This window comes from Heteronotia binoei, chromosome 4, assembly GCF_032191835.1.
Source record: "Heteronotia binoei isolate CCM8104 ecotype False Entrance Well chromosome 4, APGP_CSIRO_Hbin_v1, whole genome shotgun sequence".
In the NCBI taxonomy this organism is placed as follows: domain Eukaryota; kingdom Metazoa; phylum Chordata; class Lepidosauria; order Squamata; family Gekkonidae; genus Heteronotia; species Heteronotia binoei.
Window position 1 is genome coordinate 178455795 of NC_083226.1, and position 8957 is coordinate 178464751.

Below are 8957 nucleotides of genomic sequence, written 5' to 3' on the forward strand. Positions count from 1 at the left end.
TAGGGAATCCCCTGCCCCCTCCCTCTCTCACACACACACTTACCAGATCTTCCTCCGGACAACTCTACTTCCTGTGAAAACGAAAGCAAAAGAAAGGGAGGGGCCGTTCTCAGAAGCCCTTTCTGCTTCCTGCCCAGCCTTAAAGGGGCAGACATTTTGCAAACGGCTCAGTAGCTCTACAACATGAAGCCTAAAGGTATGTTCTCCCTCCGCTCCACCCCCACCCCCGCTTCCAGAGTTTTGAAGAGCGGGAGATGAGGCTGCGAACCCAGAAGTCTCCCGCCAGAGCGGGAGGTTTGGGAAGCCTACCATGTCAATACGTCCCCATCACACGCACGGCATCTGTGAATTTTTAAGGCCCCTTCTTGATTGAAGGAGGCTGGTTCAAAGCCGATCCACCTTGCGGACCGGGTAACGTTGGCGGAAGAAGGGGGCCGTGCTTCCTTTTGCGCTGCTCACCACGATAAAGATGTGAGAACTTCACGGATTAAGGAAAGCAAGAAAACTGTATGCCAAACAAGAATCCCTCAGAGGCAAGGAAGGGAAGAACGAACTGGAGAGAGAGGACAGCTGAGGAAAGAAGAAAGGAACCCAGCTTTTGCCAACAAAATGGGTTTTTTTAGAACTCGATGAGATGTGACGCTTTATGTAACACTCCTTGCCAATTAGGAGGCCCAAGTCTAAGAGCCAATCGGGGGGGGCAGAATCGCTTTGCCAGTCCAGGCGGAGGTCTCTCTAAGTTAGGGTTGCCAAGTCTAATTCAAGAAATACCTGGGGATTTCGGGGGTGGAGCCAGGAGACTTTGGGGGGTGGAGATATTGGGAGTGGAGCCAGGATGCTTTGGGGTGGAGCCAGGAGACTTTGGGGGTGGAGCCAGAAGCAAGGTTGTGATAAACATAATTGAATTTCAAAGGGAGTGTTGGCCATCACATTTAAAGGGACGGCACATCTTCCCTCCGTTGGAAATAAGGATAGGGCCACTTTTAGGGGCTCAGAATTGGACCCTGCGGTCCGATTTTTTTTTTTTGAAACATGGAGGGTCTTTTGAGGAGAAGCATCGGATGCTATGCTGCAAATTTGGTGCCGCTACCTCAAAAAAACAACCCCCCCCAGACCCTCAGATACCCACCAATATTATCCACTATTCCCTATGGGAATTGGTCTCCATAGGGAATGAGTGCCCAGTAGACATTTCCCTCCCCTCCCCCCGCTTTCTGATGACCCTGAAGTGGGGAAGAGGGCCCCTGCCCCCACCTGGGGATTGGCAACCCTAAAAGCCCTATGTGAAACAATGGTGATGTCGGGGTGTGGCCTGCTATGCAAATGAGGTCCTGCTGGGCTTTCTCTACAAAAAGCCCTATGTGAAAACAATGGTGGTGTCAGGGGGTGTGGCCTGATATGCAAATGAGGTCCTGCTGGGCTTTCTCTACGAAAAGCCCTGTGTGAAACAATGGTGATGTCAGGGTGTGTGGCCTGCTATGCAAATGAGGTCCTGCTGGGCTTTCTCTACAAAAAGCCCTATGTGAAACAATGGTGGTGTCAGGGGGTGTGGCCTAATATGCAAAGGAGTTCCTGCAGGGCTTTTTTTTTACAAAGACAGCCCCAGTGTTGTCCATCTGTTAGTGTTTGTCTCTGGCATGGGGGAGGCCTGGGGGTGCCTCAGTTGGGAGGACCAAATCAAGCAGCTGCACAAAGATCTGGTATGGAGGGAGAATTCCTGGAAACATGTTTTTTTAAAAAAAAAAAACCAGAATTATGTTGCCAAAAGGCAGTTCTGTTACTCCTGCTCAGGCGGAGCCCACAGGAGCAGAGCCCCACCTGGACTGGCCAGGGTTCTGGCTGGCCCAACCCGCCACGGGGCAACCATGTGCTTCCAGTCCAGGGGGTGTGGCCTGATATGCAAATAAGCTCCCACTGGGCTTTGTCTACAAAAAAAACCCCCACCGCTGCTCCTGCATCTAGAATGAAGCAAACATTTTCATTAAGAGCACAGGGCCCAAATCGATTTGAGTAGAAGGTCCTCCTATTCCACCGGTCTGTTCTCAGCTGTGGCCAGCTAGATGCCTCTCAGTGGCAAAAGCTACAGCTCCCTTCTGACTGTATCTTGCACTTGGGATGAAAGGGGCACTTCCCTTAATCCTGGAGGTTCTGCTTAGCTACCGCAGTTAATAGGCATGACAGGAAAGTTACAGATGTCAGAATGCTTATCAAGAACAATCACAACAGAAGGTAGGGCCAGAACCAACGGGTTGAAATTAAATCAGATGAGTTTCGGGCTCAACATTAGGAAGAACTTCCTGACAGAGCGGTTCCTCAGTGGAACAGGCTTCCTCCTCGGGAGGGGGTGGGCTCTCCTTCCTTGGAGGTTTCTAAACAGAGGCTGGATGGCCATCTGACAGCAATGAGGGTCCTGTGAATTTAGGGGGAGGTCTTTGTGAGTTTAGAGCGGTTCCTCAGTGGAACAGGCTTCCTCCTCGGGAGGTGGTGGGCTCTCCTTCCTTGGAGGTTTTTCAACAGAAGCTCGACGGCCACCTGACAGCAATGAAGATCCTGTGAATGTAGGGGAAGGCATTTGTGAATTTTCTGCATTGTGCAGGGGGTTGGACTAGATGGCCTGGAGGTCCCTTCCAACGCTATGATTCTGAGTTAGAGCGGTTCCTCAGGGGAACAGGCTTCCTCCTTGGGAGGTGGTGGATTCTCCTTCCTTGGAGATTTCTAAACAGAGGCTGGATGGCCATCTGACAGCAATGAGTATCCTTTGAATGTAGAGGGAGGTGTTTGTGAGTTTCCTGCATTGTGCAGGGGGTTGGACTAGATGACCCCAGAGGTCCCCTTCCAACGCTATGATTCTCAGTTAGAGCGGTTCCTCAGCGGAACAGGCTTCCTCTTTGGGAGGTGGTGGGCTCTCCTTCCTTTGAGTTTTCTAAACAGAGGCTCGATGGCCACCTGACAGCAATGAAGCTCCTGTGAATTTAGGGGGAGGCATTTGTGAATTTTCTGCATTGTGCAGGGGGTTGGACTCAATGGCCCTGGAGGTCCCTTCCAATTCTTCTATGATTCTAACAGGCTTCCTCTTCGGGAGGTGGTGGGCTCTCCTTCCTTGGAGGTTTTTCAACAGAGGCTCGATGGCCACCCTGACAGCAATGAAGATCCTGTGAATTTAGGGGGAGGCGTTTGTGAATTTTCTGCATTGTGCTGGGGGTTGGACTCGATGGCCCTGGAGGTCCCTTCCAACTCTTCTATGATTCTGCAAACTGCCCCCCCCCCCATTGTCATTTTGTCTGTTTTGATCCTTGCAAATACGTGCTAGACTAGATGGCCATCTGATGGCAAGGCGGACCGTGTGAACTTAGGCCGATCGCGAAAGGGAAAACAAGAAGGCATGAGCCGGGCCTTGGAGCTTGTGACCCTTTTCGCTAGGCCCATGGTAGTCCCAATCACCACTTTAGGGTCAGGAAGGAATTTTTCATTTAGCTTGATTGGGCAAGGATCATGGAGGGTGGGTAGGGTTGCCAAGTCCAATTCAAGAAATATCTGGGGACTCTGGGGGTGCAGCCAGGAGACTTTGGGGGTGGAGGCAGGAGACATTAGGAGTGGTGCCAAGATCGAGGCTGTGCCAAGCATCATTGAACTCCAAAGGGAGTTCTGGCCATCACATTTAAAGGGACGGCACACCTTTTCAATGCCTTCCTTCCATAGGAAATCATGAAGGATAGGGGCACCTTCTTTGGGGGCTCATAGAATTAGACTCCCTGGTCCAATCATTTTGAAACTTGGGGGGTATTTTGGGGAGAGGCACTAGATGCAGTACTGAAAATTTGGTGCCTCTACCTCAAAAAACAGCTCCCCCCAGAGCCCCAGATAACCCACGGATCAATTCTCCATTATTTTCTATGAGCATAAATCCCCATAGGGAATAACAGAGTTCCCAGCAGACATTTCCCTCCCCTCCCCCCCGCTTTCTGACGACCCTGCAGCTGGGGGAGGGTCTCCAAACCGGGGGATCCCCTGCCCCCACCTGGGGATTGGCAACCCTAAGGGTGGGGGGGGTTGCCTTCCTCTGGGGATACAGCAAGAGTCACTGGGAGAGCGTGAGTGGTAGCTGTGAATTCCCTGCATTGTGCAGTGGGTTGGACTAGATGACCCAGGGCTGCCAAGCCCCCAGTCTGGATGGGGTTCTCCCCGGGAGGGGGAACCTCCCTGGACGTCGCCGGCGCGATGACATCACCCACGAGTGACATCGTCACGTCGGCGATATCGCACGCTTGGCTGCTCTAGGCATTTCGGGGGGAACTCTTATGTTTTTTTTCGGATGCTCTAGCAATTTGGAAGGGAGAACTCTATGAAACGATAAGTACGTACAATAGGTATGTACAATAGCTATGCTACAATAGGTATGGAAGGGGAAAATCTATGGGACAGAGACTGGGAGGGACTTGGAAACCCTAAGAAGACCCTAGGGAACTCTTCCAGCTCTATGTTTTGATGCTAATTTAAGCCTGCGTATGGAAGAAGAATTGCAGATTTATACCCTGCCCTTCTCTCTGAATCAGAGTCTCAGAGCGGGCTTACAATCTTCTTTATCTTCTCCCCCTACAACATATACCCTGTGAGGTGGGTGGGGCTGAGAGGGCCCTCCCAGAAGCTGCCCTTTCAAGGACAACTCCTATGAAAGCTATGGCTGACCCAAGGCCATTCCAGCAGGTGCAAGTGGAGGAGTGGGAAATCAAGCCCAGTTCTCCCAGATAAGAGAGCTCTGGCTGACCCAAGGCCATTCCAGCAGGTGCAAGTGAAGGAGTGGGGAATCAATCCCAGTTCTTCCAGATAAGAGATCTCTGGCTGACCCAAGGCCATTCCAGCAGCTGCAAGTGGAGGAGGGGGGAATCAAACCCGGTTCTCCCAGATAAGAGAGCTCTGGCTGACCCAAGGCCATTCCAGCAGGTGCAAGTGAAGGAGTGGGGAATCAATCCCAGTTCTCCCAGATAAGAGAGCTCTGGCTGACCCAAGGCCATTCCAGCAGCTGCAAGTGGAGGAATGGGGAATCAAACCCAGTTCTCCCAGATAAAAGAGCTCTGGTTGACCCAAGGCCATTCCAGCAGGTGCAAGTGGAGGAGTGGGGAATCAAACCCGGTTCTCCCAGATAAGAGAGCTCTGGCTGACCCAAGGCCATTCCAGCAGGTGCAAGTGGAGGAGTGGGGAATCAAGCCCAGTTCTCCCAGATAAGAGAGCTCTGGCTGACCCAAGGCCATTCCAGCAGGTGCAAGGGGAGGAATGGGGAATCAAACCCAGTTCTCCCAGATAAAAGAGCTCTGGTTGACCCAAGGCCATTCCAGCAGGTGCAAGTGGAGGAGTGGGGAATCAAACCCGGTTCTCCCAGATAAGAGAGCTCCGGCTGACCCAAGGCCATTCCAGCAGCTGCAAGGGGAGGAGTGGGGAATCAAGCCCAGTTCTCCCAGATAAGAGAGCTCTGGCTGACCCAAGGCCATTCCAGCAGCTGCAAGGGGAGGAGTGGGGAATCAAACCCGGTTCTCCCAGATAAAAGAGCTCTGGCTGACCCAAGGCCATTCCAGCAGGTGCAAGTGGAGGAGTGGGGAATCAATCCCAGTTCTCCCAGATCAGAGAGCTCTGGCTGACCCAAGGCCATTCCAGCAGCTGCAAGTAGAGGAATGGGGAATCAAACCCGGTTCTCTCCCAGATCAGAGTCCATGCACTTAATCACTACACCAAACTGTCTCTCTCTCTCTCTTGCCATGTGCAATGACTGTTTTTTTTTTTTATTTATTTTAATTAAGTAGGGACTATGTAGCTATGATTTGGTCTGCGCGCTTCGTTGGGCTCCCTCGCTGCGGGCCTCGTGGAATGTTTCCCTCCTGCAACTTCACAACCCTGACGACAAACTTGCTCCCCGACTTCTCTCCATCCCTTCACTCCCCCCTCCCTCCCCACAGCACCTCTGTTACTCTCATGCTTTATGAGTCCAGAGCTCTGGGCTCTATTAAGGTTCAGTTTCCAGCCAGTAAAAATGAGGAATTAGTTCCTGCCATTCCCTGAAAGGAGTTTTAATGCCCTTGGTCGCCGGCGAGCCCAGATGCAATAGTTCTGTTATCGCTGAGAGTTGTATAACATAGAGGCTTAATAAAGCTTTATAAGGGGAAGGAGGCGAGGCGGTGTTTGTGCGTCGCACGTGAGCGTGCGAGCCGTTTCGCTCGCCCCCTCCCCCCCCTCCGAGGACACCGGCAGCAGAGCTCCTTTTGTTCCCGGCAAGCAGGGGTCGTTTTGTAGAAAAATAGGTGGTTGAGCTCATTAGCATAATTCATTAGCATATGCTGCCCCCCCCCCCCCGGCCAAAAGCAACCTGATGCGAGAAAGGAGAGCCCCAGGGGAACGAGGCCTGCTTGGGATGGCTAGAGATCTAGCCAGCCCATGCAGGCCTCGCTCACCTGAGGCTCTCCTAGGCCGCTTCCCCTCTACGGTCAAAAGGCCAGCAAGTCACCCACCATCCAAAATCACATAAGAAGTGGAGAAAGGGTGGTGTGGGCTCCTCCAGGGGTTAATGAGGGCTGCTGGGGGTGTGGCAAAGCTCCTCGTGGCTGGCTGGCTGCCCGCTCTCCTAATCCAGGGATTGTTATGCAGCTGCACCTCCTATTCAATGGACAAGGTAGGTAGGTGGGGAGGAGGGAGGAGCATCAGGAAGGTTCAGGAGCTGTGCTGAACCTTGCCTGCAGCAACCCTCTTTGTCATCCAGGTTTGCATGTACTGTTGTCTCTGGGTCACAAGCAGAGCTCTCTTTTTTGGTAGAAAAAGCCCAGCAGGAGCTCATTTGCATAATAGACCACACCCCCTAATACCACCATTGTTTCCCAAAGGGCTTTTTGTAGAAAAAAACCAGCAAGGACTCATTTCCATATTAGGTCACACACCCCTGACGCCAAGCCAGCCGTAACTGCGTTGCTGTGCGTTCCTACTAAAAAAAAAGGCCCCAGTCACAAGCAAGGGAGACCCCCAGCTTTCCAGTGGGTGGATGCCTTTTGACAGGATTCCTTTTGAGAGTTGAGGGGGAAAAAAATCTACAGGAGTTTTCTTCTTCTGTCTTGCAACAATAATATTGTTCTCACAACCATGAGGTTGGCTTGGATCTCTCCTTGTGAGTTATGAAGAGTGGTCTGCATTTCAAAGGGGTGACTCATTCTTTAGAAAAAAACACATGGCTACTCCTGTTTCTAGGGTTACCAGGTCCAGCTCATAAGAACATAAGAGAAGCCATGCTGGATCAGGCCAATGGCCCATCTAGTCCAACACTCTGTGTCACATAAGAGAAGCCCTGTTGGATCAGGCCAGTGGCCCATCTAGTCCAACACTCTGTGGGTGTTTTCACACTGACCTTAATCAGCAGCGACGCCCCTCTTCACCACGCAGGATCGGCGCGGATTTCGCACTAATTGCCACGGAGCACCCGGAAGAGCCGGAAAGTCCCGCGGCTTTTGCGGCGCAAACGGAAACCGCCAAAAACCAGTTTCCATTTGCGCCGCAAAAGCCGTGGGACTTTCCGGCTCTTCCGGGTGCTCCGCGGCAATTAGTGCGAAATCCGCGCTGATCCTGCGCGGTGAAGAGGGGCGTCGCTGCTGATTAAGGTCAGTGCGAAAACGCCCTGTGTCACATAAGAACATAAGAGAAGCCATGCTGGATCAGACCAATGGCCCATCTAGTCCAATATTCTGTGTCACATAAGAACATAAGAGAAGCCATGTTGGATCAGACCAGTGGCCTATCCAGTCCAATACTCTGTGTCACATAACATAAGTGAAGCCCTGTTGATCAGGCCAATGGCCCCTCCAGTCCAACACTCTGTGTCACATAAGAGAAGCCCTGTTGGATCAGGCCAGTGGCCCATCCAGTCCAACACTCGGTGTCACATAAGAACATAAGAGAAGCCATGTTGGATCAGGCCAACGGCCCTTCCAGTCCAACACTCTGTGTCACACAGTGGCAAAAATTTTTATATATACACACACACTGTGGCTAATAGCCACTGATGGACCTGTGCTCCATATTTTTATCTAAACCCCTCTTGAAGGTGGCTATACTTGTGGCCGCCACCACCTCCTGTGGCAGTGAATTCCACATGTTAATCACCCTTTGGGTGAAGAAGTACTTCCTTTTATCCGTTTTAACCTGTCCGCTCAGCAATTTCATCGAATGCCCATGAGTTCTTGTATTGTGAGAAAGGGAGAAAAGGACTTCTTTCTCTACTTTCTCCATCCCATGCATTATCTTGTAAACCTCTATCATGTCACCCCGCAGTCGACGATTCACAGAGGACTTTGAATATTGCATATATTTTAAGGGGAAGGTTTGTTATGAGGACAGAGAATATCACAAACATAAAGAATTATAGGATCCAGGGAAGAGAATTTAAATCCGTGATTTTCAGCTCCAATCCCGGGGGAGTGTGGGGGGGGGGGACTAGTGGTCAGACCCATCTCTTCTTTGAGGAGGGGCTTTTATTTATTTAGTAGGCTTATATTCCGCGTTTCTCCCGTAAACGGGCTCAAGGCGGATTGCGACATATAATAATAACGATAAAAAAAAACCCCTACATGTCAAAGTTAAAACACCAAATTAAAATGAACAGTAAAGACAATAAATGAAACGCACCACCGGCGAACAGGGCACAGCGTATCAATAACCAGTTGTAGGCCCATCTTAAACGATGGTAATAACAATAAGATAACACTGTAATAAAGCATGATGCCACCACAAGGGAGGCCAAATGATGGAATCATGGGATGCCCGCTGCCTCAACCTTTTACCCTGAGTAGCCACTGTTTAGGAGCTCATATGAACATATATGAACATATGAAGCTGCCTTATACTGAATCAGACCCTTGGTCCATCAAGTCAGTATTGTCTACTCAGGCTGGCAGCGGCCCTCCAGGGTCTCAAGCGGAGGTTTTTCC

The 8957-nt window shown here is 51.1% G+C and overlaps 1 protein-coding gene across 16 annotated transcripts in view; it reads left to right on the top strand.

Annotated features, from left to right (window-relative positions):
- The window catches only part of CELF4 (CUGBP Elav-like family member 4), a 1320822-nt gene that overhangs the window by 242990 nt on the left and 1068875 nt on the right, over nucleotides 1–8957 (top strand). The window lies entirely within an intron of this gene.